Source organism: Pan troglodytes, chromosome X (genome assembly GCF_028858775.2).
Source record: "Pan troglodytes isolate AG18354 chromosome X, NHGRI_mPanTro3-v2.0_pri, whole genome shotgun sequence".
Classification (NCBI taxonomy): Eukaryota; Metazoa; Chordata; class Mammalia; order Primates; family Hominidae; genus Pan; species Pan troglodytes.
Window position 1 is genome coordinate 121486342 of NC_072421.2, and position 19027 is coordinate 121505368.

The window sequence follows — 19027 nt, forward strand, 5'->3', positions numbered from 1 at the left end:
TCATCTTGTTTTATTTTCATGCTAGCATTTACCAGTACTTGGTATTTTCTCATTTTTCTTCCCCCTCAATAGCCCCCTCAAGCTCCATGGGGGCAAAAACTTCTCTCTTCAATGTTGTAAACATGGTGTCTCTAATAGTGCCTGATATATAGCAGGCTCTCAAGAAATATTTGTTGAATGATTTAATTTAGTGTTTTATCTGGATACTGATCAAAATATTTTATTTAATTTAAATTTTTTTTTGAGGTGAGGTCTCACTCTGTCACCGAGGCTGGAGTGATCTCAGTTCACTGCAGCTTCTGCCTCCCAGGGCTCAAGTGATCCTCCCACCTCAGCCTACGGAGTAGTTGGGCCCACAGGCACACGCCACCACACCTGGTTAATTTTTTGTATTTTTGGTAAAGGCAGGGCTTCACCATGTTGCTCAGGCTGGTCTCGAACTCCTGAGCTCAAGCAATCTGTCTGCCCTCCTTGGCCTCCCAAAGTGTTGTGATTACAGGCACAAGCCACCGTGCCCAGCTTCTGATTAAAATATTTATAAATAAATTTAGTCTTAGTTGTGAATATAACTGCATTTCTGAACCTACCACTCAGATTCTTAAACATCAGTCTATGAAGCAGGAAAAAGTTTTGAGATCTGAGAGGCTTGTCAGTATTACTGTAGAATACAAGAAATTGGAGCCAAGGTTAAAAAATACAGTCTGAAGCTCATTAAATACTTTTTTTTTTGCTCTATTTAACTATGTCTGAACTCATTATTAGCATGTTTTCTTCTGATCAGTTGTCCTTACAAGTTAAGACAACCGTTTATTCCTTTTTTTTGAAACAAGGTCTCACTTTTTCACCCAGGCTGGAGTGCAGTGGTGTGATCACAGCTCATTGTAGCCTTGGCGTCCTGTGCCCAAGGGATCCTCCTGCCTTAGCCTCCTGAGTAGCTGGGACTACAGATGTCTGCCACCATGCCTGGCTAATATTTTTTATTTTTTGTAGAGATGGCGTCTTACTTTGTTCCCCAGGCTGGTCATTATGTGCTTTAATCAAATGTAATAGTAGCAATGATTCCACGATAGTTTTAGTTTGCATAGCACTTTCACTCTGTCTTCATCATAATAATGATCCTTTAGGGAGGGAGGTCTTATGGTATTTTTTATTTTTTATTTTTAGACACGATTTCGCTCTGTTGCCCAGACTGGAATACAGTAGCAAGACCACATAGCTCACTGCAACCTCAAACTCCTGGGCTCCAGTAATCCACCCCCTTCAGCCTCCTGAGTAGCTGGGATTACAGGCACGCTCTACCATACCAGGCTAATTTTTTTTTTTTATTATCGGTAGATACGAGGTCTTGCTATGTTGCCTAGGCTGGTCTCGAACTCCTGGGCTTAAGCCATCCTCCCTGCTCCACAGCCAGCCTCTTGTATTCATGCTACTTTACAAAGAAGGAATTAGCCTTTCAGAGGAGCTAAGAAACTTGGCCCAGGGTTACACAATTAGAATTAGTAATATGAACACTGGGACATATATCCTGTGTTCTCTGGTTCTGGTTCTGTGTTTTTTAGAACCATAGAATTTTAGAGGAGGAAGAAGCCTTGAAGAGTAGTACTCTAACCTCACATATATATATATCATATATATGTATCATATATCATATATACATATATGATATATATCATGTATATATGCATGTATCTATATATGTATCATATATGTATATATGATATATGATACATATATGATATATAATATATGTATATATGTATATGTATATATGTATATATGTGTGTATATATGGGAAATATTTATTTACAAATATATATGATGTTAATATATATAATAAACTAACTTTATAAAGCTAATATGGCAGAGTTAGGATTCCAACCCAGGTCTCTTCCTTAGATCAGTCCTGTGATCTTTCTAATCTTCCATGTCTTTGATTCTGGAGATGTGTATGCTACCTGATGGAAATGTCTGATAACAAAGGTATTTGAGTTTCTTAATAGTTTTCTGTCACATGTTTGTTCTTGTAATGGTGAATAGCTTCCAAAAACATTTGAATTTATTTTGAGGCAGCTTGGGATGGTGGAAAGAACTTACGCTTTAGAGACAAGTAGATTTAAGAGCACCTATGACACCTTTCTTTATTGACTGTGTGACCCTGTTGTTTACTAATCTGTAAAATGGGCAGAATATCATCTACCTTGAACTAAACATAGTGTATTATGTTGAGTGACATAGAATGTGCTCGATAATGTTACCATTGTTTTAGAAAATGTTACAGAGATGAAATGTACTTCATTACAGTATAGAAAGGGACAACTAAGATGAAAAAACGTTTTGGAAAGCATTTGACCAAAGGTTTTATATCTGCATTCATACAGATTGATGTGAATAACTTATGATTTTAAATGTTAGTGAACATTTTTTTTTTTAGAGTATCTTTTTTGAAACAGGGCCTGCGCAGTTTTCTCTCAAACTTCTGGGCTCAAGCAATCCTCCCACCTCAGCCTTCTGAGTAGCTGGGACTGGAGGTGTGCGCCACCATGTCCAGCTACTTAAAAAAAATTTTTTGTTTTAAATTTTTTTTAGACGGAGTCTCGCTCTGTCACCCAGGCTGGAGTGCAGTGGTGCGATCTCAGCTCACTGCAACCTCCACCCCCTGGGTTCAAGCGATTCTCCTGCCTTAGCCTCCTGAGTAGCTGGGATTACAGGTGTGCGCCACCACGCCCAGCTAATTTTTGTGTTTTTAGTACAGACGGGTTTCACCATGTTGGTCAGGCTGATCTCGAACTCCTGACCTCGTGATCCACCCACCTCAGCCTCCCAAAATGCTGGGATTACAGGCGTGAGCCACCGTGGTGTCGCCCAGGCTGGAGTGCAATGGAGTGATGTCGGTTCACTGCAACCTCCGCCTCCCAAGTTCAGGCGATTCTCCTGCCTCACCCTCCTGAGTACCTGGGACTACAGGCATGCACCACCATGCCCGGCTAATTTTGTATTTTTAGTAGTGACGGGGTTTTGCCTTGTTGGCCAGGCTGGTCTCAAACTCCTGATCTCAGGTGATCTGCCTGCCTTGGCCTCCCAAAGTGCTGAGATTACAGGCGTGAGCCACCATGCCTGGCCTTTAAATTTTTTTGTAGCGACGATATCTCCCTGTGTTTCCCAGGCTAGACATCTATCATTTTAAATTCTTCATAACTTTTCAAGGAATAGGTGCAAATCTCTGCATTTTACAAATAGAAAAAATTGTAGAGATGCATCTTGTCTTTAATCAAGAGCCCTAAAGTAAATCTACTTGGGTCTAATAATGAGAAAATAAGGGATAATTCAACATAAAATCTGTACATAGGAAGTGTTGTTAGTTATTACAATGAAGTGTTGGGGTCAGTCTTAATGTATAATAATAAATGAGTAGATTATCACATCTGGTGGAATCTCATAAAACTATTAGAAGTTTGTATTATGAATATTACAGAAGTGCCTAGAAATGCATATGGAGATGAAAAGTTGTGCACAATTGTATCCATTTTGTGGTTATAGTTTTGAAAAATCTACAAAGTCATACAGGCATATACATGTGGACAAAGGCTGGGAAGGAAAATGAAAATAGGTGATTTATCAGGGTATTATAATGCTATGTGATTGTTCTGATTATTTTTAAAGATAATTTTGTGTAATAGGGAGAAAACCAAGATGATATATTTCCCATGTAGTGTGCACTGAAGAGCATTGGCATTAAAACAGTCAGGGGTTCCACCTAGATGATGTGGTTTATAGTATATTGTATCTTATACTTTGGGGGAATTTTAATAGTCTTGACTACTGGCTTTTAATTTTTTATTAGTAAACTTTTAGCATACTATCATTCAACCCATTGCATTTTACCATGGAGTTTCACTATTATTTTATTATTTTCTTCTTCTTCTTGAGAATTATGGCCACAATAAGTAGACTTGTATGTTATGTAAATAAATCTTAATGGACTTTTTTTTTTTGAGAATCTTCAACTTGGTGTCATTAAAGAAGCATTTTTAAGCCCGAGATATATGTTCCATTGCAGTATTATGAGGGAAATCATCCATTATAAACTTCTATGCCCATAGCTTTTTGTGTAGCTTGTCTTGTCAATCAGCAAAGCAAATACTTTACTGCTCTCTGCCTTCCAAATTACTTCATATATTTTATGGTTGATATACTTTATGGTATGTGTGTTCTTTTCTGTTTCATTGCTTCCATAAAAAAGACTGGTTGAGGTGTTAGTTTGATTTCTTCTCTTTTTCCATTCATCTGTGAGTACTACTACAAGACACAGTGCACCATTGATTCTTGCATTCCTCATTTACATTCTGATTTTAAAAGAAGCTTGTTAAAAAGAATTTGCCTGGGTAAATGGTACTATAGTCTTGGTGGTTTGAAAACTTAGAGAATGCTTTTTCAGTTGTTTCATTCCAGTTAAGCATATTGTTAAACTGATAAGGTTCATTCTCTCTGTGTGTCTCTGTCTATTTGTGTGTGTCTTGCCTGTCTCTCCCACCACCTTCTCCCCTCAGCCCCCACCATTTTGTTTTAAACTAATCTTCAGGGAGTATGTCCACAGTGAAACTATTCAGAGTTCCCTGTACTGTATGTAATTCCTTGGAATGTTTGCCTTTCTTGAGTTGTTGTGTATTTTACAGAAGTAGTTAGTATCCGGTAGACTTAATGAGTTTTGTAGCATGGTCTTCACATCTTCAAAGAGTTTTTGAATGTTTAGAGCATACTACTTCAAAAGAAGGAATAATTTTATTAATAATTGTGTAAAAATAATGATCCCTGCCCATAGCAAAAATTTAGTACAAAAGGGGTATAAAGTAAAAGATTTCATTTCTTCCATTCCAAGTTTTTAGAAGTAACCACTGCTGATAGTTTTTTGTATCCTAGAAATTTCCTAATCATAAACGAATTGAATTATATGTATTGCATTGTAACTTGCTCTTTTCACTTTATTATAGTACCTTATATTTTACAATATCAGCATATTTTAAAGCAGCATATACATTGTATTTATAAATCTAATCATCCCCATGGCTTTTAGAAATGCAAAAATTTTATTTAAAACTCATATATGTATATGTATGTGACTTAGTGTTTTTTCTTCCAGGAAAAGTGGTATTATATAATTATTTTCTTTTTTTCTTTCTTTTTTTTTTGAGACAGAGTTTTGCTCTGTTGCCCAGGCTGGAGTGCAGTGGCTCCATCTCGGCTCACTGCAACCTCCGCCTCCCGTGTTCAAGCAGTTCTCTGCCTCAGCCTCCCGAGTAGCTGGGATTACAGGCGCCCGCCACCATGCCTGGGTAATTTTTGTATTTTTAGTGGAAACAGGGTTTTGCCATCTTGGCCAGGCTGGTCTTGAACTCCTGACCTTGTGATCCAGCCACCTCAGCCTCCCAAAGTGCTGGGATTACAGGCGTGAGCCACCACCCCTGGCAATTATTTCTTTATACTACGTTAGCCTAACATTTTTTTTTGTTGCATTGGGGATGTGATTTAGGGCATACTTTATGTTAAAAGTGTTACTGGTAGAGGGTCTTGACTGCAGGTTGTCCAGGTTCTTGGCATTTTGAACGAAGAATTGGACAAAACACACATCAAAGCAAGGAAAGAATGAAGCAAGGAAAGCAGATATTTATTGAAAATGAAAGTACACTCCACAGAGTAGAAGCGGCTGGACCAGTGGCTCAAGAGCCCTGGTTACAGGATCTTCTGGGGTCCAAATACCCTCTAGAGGTTTTCCGTTGGCCACTTGGTGTACACCCCATGCAAATGAAGTAGTGGCCTGTGATCAGTCTGATTGATTGTGGAAAGCAAGCAGTCGAGGGCTGAAGTGAAGTTACAAAGTTATGCTCCTATGCAAACTTTGTAACTATACAAAGTGATACTCTTAAGAAAGGTACTTTCAGTTTTCCCTCTGCCACACAGAGGTACTTTAGTATGGAGAGTTACTTAGGTATGGAGGGTTGAGGTTTTCCTTTTGATTTAGTTCTAGCAAGTCAGGGTGAATAGGCCTTATTCCACCTGCCTCCAGACCCCATTCTCTTGCCTCAAAAGAGCAAACTTTACTATGTACATATTTTGATGGTGTCTTTTCAGAGTTGTGTTTAAGATGCAGTTTTTGTTCTCAATGTCCACAGTCTTAATACAGAAGGTAGCTAATGAAACAAAAATACTAGAATAGAGTCATTATTGTAATGATAGAAACTTACATAAAGTATAGGAACAGAAAGAGGTAGTGATTATCTCAGAGATTTCAAGGAGTGTGTCTTACAGAGGAGGCGTAGTGATTGAGGTTCAGTAGTTTATCACGACATTCCAAACCACCTGACCTCCATCTCTCATAACTCTAACTGCTCTTAGTTCCCTGGGGACACCAGGCTGTTTGCCTAGATATTTCTTTGCTTGGGCTGTTTCTAATGCCTAGAATATTCCTGTACCCACTTGCCAGCATAACAGTACATGTCCTTCCAGATTTAGATTGAGGTTACTTGAAAACCATACCTGAGGTTTCCTTTCCCAGAAGAGCTACTTTCTGGTGCCCTGAGGCTTCCTAAGCATATTCATGCCAGTGTGCTTTCAGTGTACCCTATAGTAATCACTTATGTGACACCTTCACTATACTTTAAATTCATTGGGGGGAGAGAGTATGTTTTATTCATTTTCCCTGAACATTTTATTATGAAGAACTCCAATGTACATAATTGTATAGTGAATACTCATATACCTATCACCTAGATTTGACTTTTAGCTTTTTGCTCTACAGTCAGCCCTTCATATCCATGGTTACCCATTTGTGGATTCAGCCAGTATTTGAAAAAACCTGCTTTAATCTGCACTGAACATATAGAGATTTTTTCTTGTCATTTTCCACTAAGTAATATGGTATAACAATTTTTTTTTTTTTTTGAGACGGAGTCTGACTCTGTTGCCCAGGTTGGAGTGCAATGGCATGATCTCAGCTCACTGCAACCTCCGCCTCCCAGGTTCAAATGATTCTCCTGCCTCAGCCTCCCAAGTAGCTGGGACTACAAGCATGTGCCACCATGCCTGGCTAATTTTTGTATTTTTAGTATAGATGGTGTTTCACCATGTTGGCAAGGCTGGTCTTGAACTCCTGACCTCAGGTGATCTGCCCGCCTCTGCCTCCCTAAGTGCTGGGATTACAGGCGTGAGCCACCATGCCCGGCCCAACAACTATTTTCTTTTTTCTTTTTTTTTTTTGAGACAGAGTTTTGCTCTTGTTGCCCAGGCTGGAGTGCAATGGCGCGATCTCGGCTCACCGCAACCTCCGCCTCCCGGGTTCAAGCGATTCTCCTGCCTCAGCCTTCCGAGTAGCTGGGATTACAGGTGCACGCCACCACGCCCAGCTAATTTTGTATTTTTAGTAGAGACGGGGTTTTTCCCTGTTGGTCAGGCTGGTCTCGAACTCCCAACCTCAGGTGATCCACCCGTCTCAGCGGGATTACAGTGCTGGGATTAGAGGCGTGAGCAACGACGCCTGGCCACAACAACTATTTTCATAGCACTTTCATTATATTTGCTATTACAAGTAATCTAGAAGTGATTTAAAGTACATGGGAGGATGTACGTAGGTTAGATGCAAATATTGGGCCATTTTATATAAGGGACTTGAGCAACTATGGATTTTGGTGTCCTCGGGGTGTGCTGGAACCAATCAATCCCCCATGGATACTGAGGGATGACTGTATTTGTTTTGTCAGGTACCATCCATCTAGCTTTTGTGCTCTGCGTTTTTAAACATGCACTCCAAAGTAAGTTGCAGACATTGGTGTATGTCACCTCTGAAGAATTCAGCATTAAAATCCTTAATTTTATTTATTATTAACTCTTTATTTTAATCCTTTTTTACATTTTAAAATGTGTATTATTTTTATCATCAGGCCTACCACAGTGCTGCTACAGATATACTTAATATTTGAATTGAAATCTCTTAAAATTTTTAAATTTTACTTTTTTTTTTATTTCCGTAGCCTTTTTACTTTGTGCATTTGAGTCTAAGTTTACTGCACTCGAAGAGATCAATTCATTGAGGGCTGTAGTAGGGAGAGTTTCATGGAACAAATACTGTGTTTTTCTTGGAGACAGGGTCTCCCTCTGTCTCCCAGGCTGGAGTGCAGTGGCTCAATCTCGGCTCACTGAAACGTCTACCTCCCAGACTTGAGCAATTCTCCAACATCAACCTCCCAAGTAGCTGGGACCACAGGCGCACACCACCATGTCCAGCTAATTTTTGAATTTTTTTGTAGAGACGGGGTCTCACCATGTTGCCCAGGCGGGTCTGAAATTCCTGAGCTCAAGAGATCTGCCCGCCTTGGCCTCCGAAAGTGCTGGGGTTACAGGCGTGAGCTACTGTGCCCGTCCTATGGTTTTAACTGGTCCTTAAAGAATGATTCTGCATTGAGTACAAAGGGGGTGGTTATGGTTACAGGCTGGAGAAACAGAGATGGGAATGAGTACTTTCCATGGAATAATGAGACAAACATTGTGATTGAAGCTGTAGGTTCAATTTTATTAATAGAAAAAGCAGGTCTTTGGTTTTTGCAGGATCTTGTTGGGATTGATTATATTTAAATATAAGTGCCTAAAAATGATACCTTGTATTTTTCTTAAACGATACATTTTTCTAGTTGGGTAAACTTTTGAGTTATTTAGACTAAAAACTGGGTGGCTTAGTGTTTCTGTAGAAGATAGAAAATGAACAGAGGAGCCGGTCACAGTGACTCACACCTGTAATCCCAGCCCTTTAGGAGGCTGAGTCCAGGAGTTCAAGACCAGCCTGGGCAACTTGGTGAGACCTTGACTCTACACAAAAAACAATTTTAAAAAAAATTCCATTTAAAGAAAATCGGGGAAGATCCCAGTGGTGAGTTGAAATCTATATGGAATGAACTTCCTGGAGATTTTCAATCTCGCTTACCTTAAATTTGAGCAATACCTTTCAGGAAAGGTACATTTTTTTTTCTTGTGGAAAGAAGAGTAGTGTGGCCACTGGTGGCTTATTCTCTGGAAAGCTTCTTAAGGACATTCTGGGGAAATGCATCATTGAGCTGTGGGTTCCTGGCATTTGAGTGAATAATGTTCAGATGATTAAGTGGCCCAAGGCAGGAAGCAGGGAGAATGTTTGCTTCTCTTCCCTAGCTACTCATACCTCCTGTTTCTCTAAAACTGGGTAATCCTATATATAACAGGTTGCTGATTCCATGACTTAGAATAGCTTTTCTTAAAGTGGAGTATGGATTCACCTATATTAGGGGATTTGTGAATAATACAAATACCTGAGACCTGTATACAGATCTACTGAATGAGTCCTTGGATGTCGGACCTGTGACCATGCATTTAAACGAACATTTTATGTGATTTTTATGCATATTGGAATTTAAGAGAACTGCTCTCATATAGGTGGAATTTTCCATAATTTATTTATTAAACAACCACCTATAGGCATTATGGGGGAGTTACTGCTCCTCTTTAGGAAGTATAATTACAGGCAGTAAATGCTGTCTTAGTCCATTTGTGTTTTGCTGTAACAGAACACCCGAGGCTGGGTAATTTATAAACAAAAGAGGTTTTAGCTCAGTGTTCTACAGTCTGGAAAATAAGAGAAGCATTGCACCATATCTACTTGGCTTCTGGTGATGGTTACTTGCTAGGTCAAAACATGGTAGATAAGGTCAAAGGGGAAGTGGACACATTCAAAGAGAGAACCCGAGGGATAGCTTGGCTTTATAGCAACAGCCCCACTCTCTTGGGAATGAATCCATTTCCAGGAGAACTAATCCAGTCTCACCAGAGTGAGAACTCAGAACCTCACTCATTACCAAAAGATTGGCAACAAGTCATTCATGAGGAATCTGCCACCATGACCCAAACACCTCTCAATAGGCTTTACCTCCCAACACAGCCACGTTGGGGATCAAATTTCAACATGAGTTTTGGTGGGGACAAACAAACCATATCTAACCCAAAGCAAATGCCTATTGCTTTATAATAAGATTGATGGTAAAGTGCAGCTGTTGGGGATTTTCTGCTGCTCAAGATTTTGCTAAAGATCGTTTTGTGTACACAATTGTAAGGAAACTATTATTTTTATTGCATGTATTGAATGAAGAGTAAGATATTTCAGGGGTTTCTATGTGATAGTTTTAGATAGTTCCTTAAGTACAAAGGAAGAAAATTAAGACCTCTTATGTTTGAAATTGAGTGATTCACAATACTTTAAGAGTGTAGTCTTATTTTTGTTCTGAAGAGCTATTATGTGGATTATCCTAGTAAGACAACTATATATTTATGAGACAAATATGTAGAAGATGAGTTCAAGCCTAGATTTTTGCCTCTTAGCTGTGTGACCTTGGGAAAAGCTTTTAACTTAAAAACAAATTCAGCGTTGATTAGTATTTAGGGGAAGTTGATTTGCTGTAGAAACCATGTTATGCTATTACTTGCATAAGTATTTTGGTAACACTTCTGGTATTACCATGGTAGTATAAAAGCATTTTTTTCCCTCTCGTATAATACAGAAACAACAACGTAAACAAAAAACCTCTGCAAACTCCTATTTTTAGCACACTTGGAGACATAAAATGTGCCGATTACAAAAAATGTGTAGAGGGGCCGGTAGGTCGTGCATCAAAGAAGTGTGGAGAATAGTGAGCTGGCCCAGAGATGGTAGATCTTAGAAAGCTTGACTGTAAAATACAATAATATCCTTTGTATGTGACAATGGGAGCAGGTAAAGAGATGAGCAGGCTACAAGATAAAGCCTTTATGGAAAAGGTTTAGTCACGACTAGGGAGATATGGTAGGGCTTTTGCACAAAGAATCCGTTTTAGCAGGAAATCATCTCTGTGGAAGCAGTGGAGAGAACTTTTGACTTAAGAAGCCTGAAAGGCTATTTATCCTAACATATAAAGAGCTCTTTGGAGTCAGTAAGAAAAAGATCATTAGTGGTGGCTCACGCCTGTAATCTCAGCACTTTGGGAGGCCGAGGCGGGTGGATCACGAGGTGAGGAGATCGAGACCATCCTGGCTAACATGGTGAAACCCCGCCTCTACTAAAAATACAAAAAATTAGCTGGGCGTGGTGGCAGGCACCTGTAGTCCCAGCTACTCGGGAGGCTGAGGCAGGAGAATGGCGTGAACCCGGGAGGCAGAGCTTGCAGCAGTGAGTCGAGATTGCACCGCTGCACTCCAGCCTGGGTGACAAAGCAAGACTCTGTATCAGAAAAAAAAAAAAAAAAAAAAAAATCATTAGCTTCTTAAGAAAATGCAAGCAGCATTTATGAAAAAGATAATATGAATGGCGCTTAAATAAGAAAAATAGAGAAGTGCTTATTAAAATGACAGATATCCCTTCTTAGACCTGTTTGGTTCCTGATTTCCTTAGCAAGAGTTCAGATAGTGATTAATACTGCATTATCTAAATCTGTTTGGTTGATGTTTTGAGTAACAAGGGATTTATTGAAAATGTATGCTTGGTTCCTGAGATTGTGAAGTAGAATTTTGTATAGGGAGGTTCACCTGTATCCTGAATACCACTATTCACTTAGCAGATTGCCAAAAATCTCTATAAAGTCTTGACAGCACTGTTGGTGACTGTATAGAAACTGACAGATGCGTACATACATTGCCGGTGGAAGTATAATTCGATATAACCCCCGAACATGGAGGGCAATTTTGATATCTGTTAAAATTACAAATGCATATCGCCTTTGGCCAATGCCTTCAATCATGTTTCAGTCAGTATGAGGGACTACTTATGTGTTAATTGGTTAAAACAATCACAGCAACATAGAATTAAATATTAAATATTAATCAGATAGCTGAAACAGATAGCTTTGAGGTTCCAATGTAGATGTTGATGAAATAACATCAGAAGAAAGCATTTGAGTATGGGCAGGCGAACACTGATGGACATAAATTAAAAAATTAAGATATTTATATACAGTCTAATTTACACTTTTTAGCGGATAGTTCTGGGAGTTTTGACAAATGTATACAGTTGTCTAACCATCACTACAATTAAGATATAGATCAGTTCCAGTACCTCTATTTCCACATCCCTCCAATATTCCTTGGTAGTCCTTCTTTCCTCCCCAACCATAGCCCCTGGCAACCACTGATTTCTTTCTCATTTATATGTTTTTTTTGCTCTTTCCAGAGTGTCATATACATGGAGTCATATAGTAAGTAGCCAGTTGAGTCTGGCTTCTTTCACTTAGCATAATGCATTTGAGATTCATCGGGGGTGTTGTGTTAGCAGAAATTTGTTCCTTTTTATTACTGAGTAGTATTCCATTGTATGAGTATAACATAATTTGCTTATCCATTTACCACCAGTTGAAGGACATTTGGGTTATTTCTGCTTTTGGTGACTACAAATAAAGCTGCCTAGAAGTTTTGATAGTTTTAGGTTTTTACATTTGAGTCTAGCATCCATTTTGAGTTAAATTTTTGCATATGGTACAAGGTATGGAAAGAATTAACTTTTTTTGACATATGGATATCCAGTCATTCCAGCACCATTTGTTGAAAAGACTATCTGTCTTCATTGAATTGCCTTGGCACCTTTGTCAAAAATCAAATGACCATATGTGTGTAGGTCTATTTCAGGACTTTCTATTCTATTTCATTGAACTGTCTTGATCACCATTCGCACTGTCTTACCGTAGCTTTATAGAAAGCCTTGACATCAAGTAGTGTGAGTCTTCCAACTTTGTTCTTTTTCAAAATGGTTTTGGTTATTCTAACTCCTTTGCCTTTTCACCTAAGAATCAGCTTGCTGATTTTGAAAAAAATTTTAGTAGAATTTTGATGAGACAGATTTCTAAAAATTGTGGTAGCATATATATAACAAAATTTTCTATTTTAACTTTTGAAGTGCACAGTTTAGTGGCATTAAGTACATTCACATTGTTTTGCAACTATCACTACCATCTATTTCTAGCAACTTAAAAAATTTTCCCAAACTGAAACTCTGGACCCATAAACAATGACTCCCCAGTTCCTCCACTACACCCAGCACCTGGCAAACCACCATTCTACTTTGTCTCTTTGAATCTGACACCTTTAGGCACTTCATCCCGTATTTGTAGAATAATAGAATATTTGTCGTTTTGTGACTGGCTTTTATTTCACTTAGCCCATTGTCTTCAAGGTTTATCCTTGGTTGGTTGGTTGGTTTTTGTTTTTTTGAGACAGAGTCTCATTGTGTCACCTAGGCGGGAGTGCATTGGCACGATCTCGGCTCACTGCAACCTCCTCCGCCTCCCAGGTTCAAGCGATTCTCTCGCCTCGGCCTCCCAGGTAGCTGGGATTATAGGCACCCGTCACCCTGCCTGGCTAAATTTTGTATTTTTAGTAGAGACAAGGTTTCACCATGTTGGCCAGGCTGGTCTCTAACTCCTAATCTCAGGTGATCCGCCCACCTCGGCCTCCCAAAGTGCTGGGATCACAGGCGTGAGCCACTGCGCCTGGTCCCTTGTTGTTTAATATGTCAGAGTTTATAATCTATTGTATGTATATACCACATTTTGTTTGTCCATTCATCTGTTGATGGCTCCTCGGGTTGCTTCCACATTGACTGTTGTGAATAATGTCGCTATGAACATGGGTACATAAATGTCTTTTTGAGTGCTTGCTTTGAATTCTTTGGGGTATATGCCCAGAAGTGCAATTACTGGATCATATGGTAATACTGTGTTTAATTTTTTTTTTTTTTTTTTTTTTGCGATGGAGTCTCACTCTGTCACCCAGGCTGGAGTGTGGTGGCATGATCTCCGTTCACTGCAACCTCTGCTTCCCAGTTTCGAGATTCTCCTGCCTCAGCCTCCTGGGTAGCTGGGATTACAGGTGCTCGCCACCATGCCCAGCTAATTTTTTTTTTTTTTTTTAAGTAGAGATGGGATTTTGCCATGTTGGCCAGGCTGGTCTCGAACTCCTAACCTCAAGTAATCCACCCGTCTTAGCCTCTCAAAGTGCTGGGATTACAGGTGTGAGCCACCACGCCCTGCCGTGTGTGTGTATGTGTTTTTTTTTTTTTAAGGAACAGTTATATCGTTTTCTACAGTTACATCCCCACAGTTTCAGTTTCTCAGTTTTCTCACCAACATTTTTTTGTCTGTCTGTCTGTCTGTCTATCTATCTATCTATCTATCTATCTATCTATCTATCTAACTAACTAACTGATGGCCTTCGTAATAGATATGAAGTCAAATCTTAATGTGATTTGATTTGTACTTCCCTAATAATTAGTGACCTGAGTCTCTTTCAAGTGCTTTGGATAGATTTTTAAATATAGTCTTAAATATTCTTATAAAAGTTGTATATGTACATTGTAGAAAAAATCTACAGATAACTAAAAATAAGAAAGCAAAACCAGGCCGGACATAGTGGCTCATGCTTGTAATCCAAGTGCTTTGGGAGGCCAAGGCCGGGAGTATCACGAGACCAGCCTGGGCAACATAGCGAGACCCCATCTCTACAGAAAATGAAAAAAAAAAATTAGCCAAGCATGGTGGTGCCTGGGTGCATGTCTGTAGTCCCAGCTATTCAGGAGGCTGAGGCAGGAGGATCACTTGAGCCCAGGAGTTCGAGGTGACAGTGCTCTCCAGCCTGGGTGACAGTGAGACTCTGTCTCTAAAAAAATAGAAAGAAAATAAAACCATCCTGTTTTTATTTTTCAGACATTTTTCTATACACATATATATGTGCCATTAAAAAAGAAACACCCCTTCAGAGTAGAGGAAGCAGAGAGACATTATTCTATACATGTGCTTTTGTGTCTGTCTTGTCTTTTTCTTCCCTCCTTTTCTTCCTTTTTTATTTAGCTCCACCATTTCATGTCAGTAACATTTAATTTTAATGCCCAGTCCACATTCACATTTCTCCAAGTATTCATAAACATGTATCATATCTGGTTTATCCAAACCATACATGCATTGAATCTGGTTTCTCTCTCCCTCCTCCTACCCTCCTCCCTCCCCCTTCTCTCCCTGTCTCTCTCAGACAGGATCTCCCTCTGTCACCCAGGCTAGAGTGCAGTGGCATAATCATAGCTCACGGCAATCTCCCAACTTGTGGGTTCAAGTGATTCTCTGGCCTCAGCCACCCAAGTAGCTGGGACTACGGGTGTGTGTCCCCATGTATGCCTAATTTTTTTGTTTGTTTGTTTGAGACAGTCTTGCCTCTGTCGCTCAGGGTGGAGTGCAGTGGTGCTATCTTGGCTCACTGCAACAACCTCCGCCTCCTGGGCCAAAGTGATCCTCCTGCCTCAGCCTCCTGAGTAGCTGGGACTAGAGATGTGTGTCACCATGCCCATCTAATTTTTATATATTTTGTGTAGCCGGGGTTTCTGCATGTTGCTCAGACTGGTCTTGAATTCTTGGGCTCAAGTGATCCACCCACTTGGCCTCCTGAAGTGTTGGGATTACAGCTGTGAGCCACCCTGCCCGGCCATAGTTTTTTTTTTTTTTTAATTTTTTGTAGCGACAGGGTCTCGCTATGTTGCCCAGGCTGGTCTTGAACTCCTGGTCTCAAGTGATCCTTCCATGTGAATCTGGTCTCTTAAGCCTCAACTCTAATAACCTAGCACAGCTCACCCTCCTTTTATATAAACTACAGTCATGTGCTGAATAATGACGTTTCCGTCAACGATGGACCACGTACAGCATGATCGTCCTATAATATTATAATGGAGCTAAAAATTCCTTTCACCTAGTCATGTCGTAGCCTTTATAACATCTTAGTGCAGTGCATTTCTCATGTGTTTGTGGGGATGCTGGTGTACATTAACCTGCCCTGCCAGTTGTATAAAAGTATAGCACATACAGTTATGTATAGTACATAATACTTGGTAATAACTGTGTTACTTGTTTACATATTTACTATTTATCATTATTTTAGAATGTACTATTACTTATAACAAATTGTGGCCAGGCATGGTGGCTGATGCCTGTAATCCCAACACTTTGGGAGGCTGAGACGGGAGGATCAGTTGAGCCCAGGAGCTTGAGATCATCCTGGGCAACATAGTGAGATGCCATCTTTACAAGAAAAATACCCAAAAAAATTAGCCAGACATGGTGGTGCATGCCTGTAGTCTCAGCTACTTGAGAGGCTGAGGCAAGAGGATCGCTTGAGCCAGGGAGTTCAAGGTTGCAGTGAGCAGTGATCACACCACTGCATTCCACCCTGGATGAGAGAGTGAGACGAGACCCTGTCTCAAGGGAAAAAAAGAAAAAGTTAACTGTAAAACAGTCTTAGGTCCTTCAGTGGGTATTCCAGAAAAAGGCACTGTTATGACAGATGACAGCTACACATGTTATTGTCCCTGAAGACCTTCCAGTAGGACAAGATGTAGAAGTGTAAGACAGTTATATTGATGATCCTGACCCTATGTAGGCCTAGGCTAATGTATATTTGTGTCTTAGCGTTTAACGAAAAAGTTTGAAAACAAAACAAATAAAAATTTTAAAAATAGAAAACTTACAGAATAAGAATATAAAGAAATTTTTCTACAGCTGTGCAATATGTGTTTTAAGCTAAGTGTTATAATTAGGAGTCAGTGTAAAAGTTTATAAAACAAAAAAGTTACAGTAAATGAAGTTTAATTTATTATTGAAGAAGAAAAAAAATTTTTTTTTCTTTAGAGACGGAGTCTTGCTTTGTCACCCAGGCTGGAGTGCAGTGGCGCAGTCTTGGCTCACTGCAACCTCGGCCTTCTGGGTTCAAGTGATTCTCCTGCCTCAGCCTCCCGAGTAGCTGGGACTACAGGCGCGTGCCACCACGCCTGGCTAATTTTTTCTATTTTTAGTAGAGATGAGGTTTCACCGTGTTAGCCAGGATGGTCTTGATCTCCTGACCTCTTGATCCATCCGCCTCGGCCTCCCAAAGTGCTGAGATTACAGGCGTGAGCCACTGCACCCGGCCAAAATATTTAAAAAAATACATTCAGTGTCTCCTAAATGTACAGTGTTTATAAAGTGTACAGTAGTGTCTAGTAATGTTCTAGACCTTCACGTTCACTCACCACTCACTCACTGACTCACTCAGAGCAACTTTCAGTCCTGCAAGCTCCATTCATGGAGCTTTTATACCATTTTTTATCTTTTATATGGTATTTTTACTGTACCCTTTTTTAGGTTTATATATGTTTATATACACAAATACTTACCATTGTGTTAGTTGCCTACAGTATTTAGTACAGTAACATACTGTATAGGTTTGTAGCCTAGGAGCAGTAAGCTATGCCATGTAACCTAGTGTGTAGTAAGCCTAGGCTATACCATCCAGGCTTGTGTAAGTACACTCTATGATATTTGCACAACGACGAATTGCCCAGTGATGCATTTCTCAGAACTTACCCCATTGTTAAGCAGCACATGACTATATATTGAGGTATAATTTACATACAATAGACATCACCCATGATATATACTCCCTTGCAACCATCCACAACAATCAAGATAACATCATGGCTGGGTGGCTCACACCTGAAATCTCAGCACTTTGGGAAGCTGAGGCAGGAGTATCGCTTGAGGCTAGGAGTTTGAGTCAGGCCTAGGCAGCAAAGCAAGACCCTGTCTCTACAAAATAAACACACAAAAACACAAAAATATTAGCTGAGCATGGTGGGATGCAGTTACTGAGGAGGGAGGATGGCTTGAGCCCAGGAATTTGAGGTTGTAGTGAACTGTGATCATGCCACTGCACTGTAGTCTGGGCGACAGAGGGAGACCCTGTCTCAAGACAACAACAACATAAAAACCCCATCTCCATTACCCTCAAGTTTCTTCTTGCCTCCTTTCTGTCAAGGTAGATTAGTTTGCATTTTTTGTAATTTAGAATTTCATATAAGTAAAATCTTACAATAGTAGATACACCACAGTCTTCATATAATCCCAACTCTTTGGGAGGCCAAGGCGGGAGCATTGCTTGCACTCGGGAGTTATAGGTTTGAATATATCCTAGGTGATTTTGTATATTTGTTGTATCTTTCCTGTAGATACGTTAGTGATGATAAAGTTAATTCCTGGCTTAGGGTGATGACTGTCCAATTTTCTTATAGTACTGCTAGGTTTTCACCTTATGAGTAGAAAATTACCTGTGTAGTTTTACTTGGGAGCTAAAAGATGGCCAGTTCTGCGTCAGCCATACACCTGATTTTTTTTGAGACGAAGTTTCACTCTTGTTACCCAGGCTGGAATGCAATGGTGCGATCTTGGCTCACTACAACCTCTGCCTCCCAGGTTCAAGCGATTCTCCTGCTTCAGCCTCCTGAGTAGCTGGGATTAGAGGTGCCTGCCACCACGCTTGGCAATTTTTCTTTCTTTCTTTTTTTTTTTTTTTTTTGTATTTTTAGTAGAGACGGGGTTTCACCTTGTTGGCCAGGCTGGTCTTGAACTCCTGACCTCAGGTGATCCACCCGCCTAGGCCTCCCAAAGTGTTGGGATTACAGGTGTGAGCCGCTGCACCCGGCCACACCTGATTTTTTGTTTGTTTGTTTTTTTGAGGTGGAGTCTTGTTCTGTCACCCAGGCTGGTGTGCAGTGGTGATCTCGGCTCACTGCAACTTCTACCTCCTGGGTTCATGCAATTCTCCTGCCTCAGCCTCCCGAGTAGCTGGGATTACAGGGATGTGCCACCACGCCTGGCTAATTTTTGTATTTTTAGTAGAGACAGGGTTTCACCATGTTGACCAGGGTGGTCTCAAACTCCTGACCTCAAGTGATCCACTCAACTCAGCCTCCCAAAGTGCTGGGATTACAGGCGTGAGCCACCGAGTCCAGCCCACACCTGATATTTTTAATTACAGTTGCTAATCTTGTTTGCGTCACTGATTTCATTGTTAGTTAGGGAATAATTTCCAAAATCCCTCCTGTATTCACTGGCTTCTTTAGTTTTCTTTCATCAACCGAGATTGCTTGTTACCTGAAATATAATTCTTTTTTTAATATATTTTTTGAGACTGAGTTTTGTTC

At 40.0% G+C, this 19027-nt stretch overlaps 1 protein-coding gene across 20 annotated transcripts in view; it reads left to right on the top strand.

Moving 5' to 3' along the window:
- STAG2 (STAG2 cohesin complex component) overlaps window positions 1–19027 on the top strand; it is a 141799-nt gene that overhangs the window by 23856 nt on the left and 98916 nt on the right. The gene's annotated exons all lie outside the window — the stretch shown is intronic.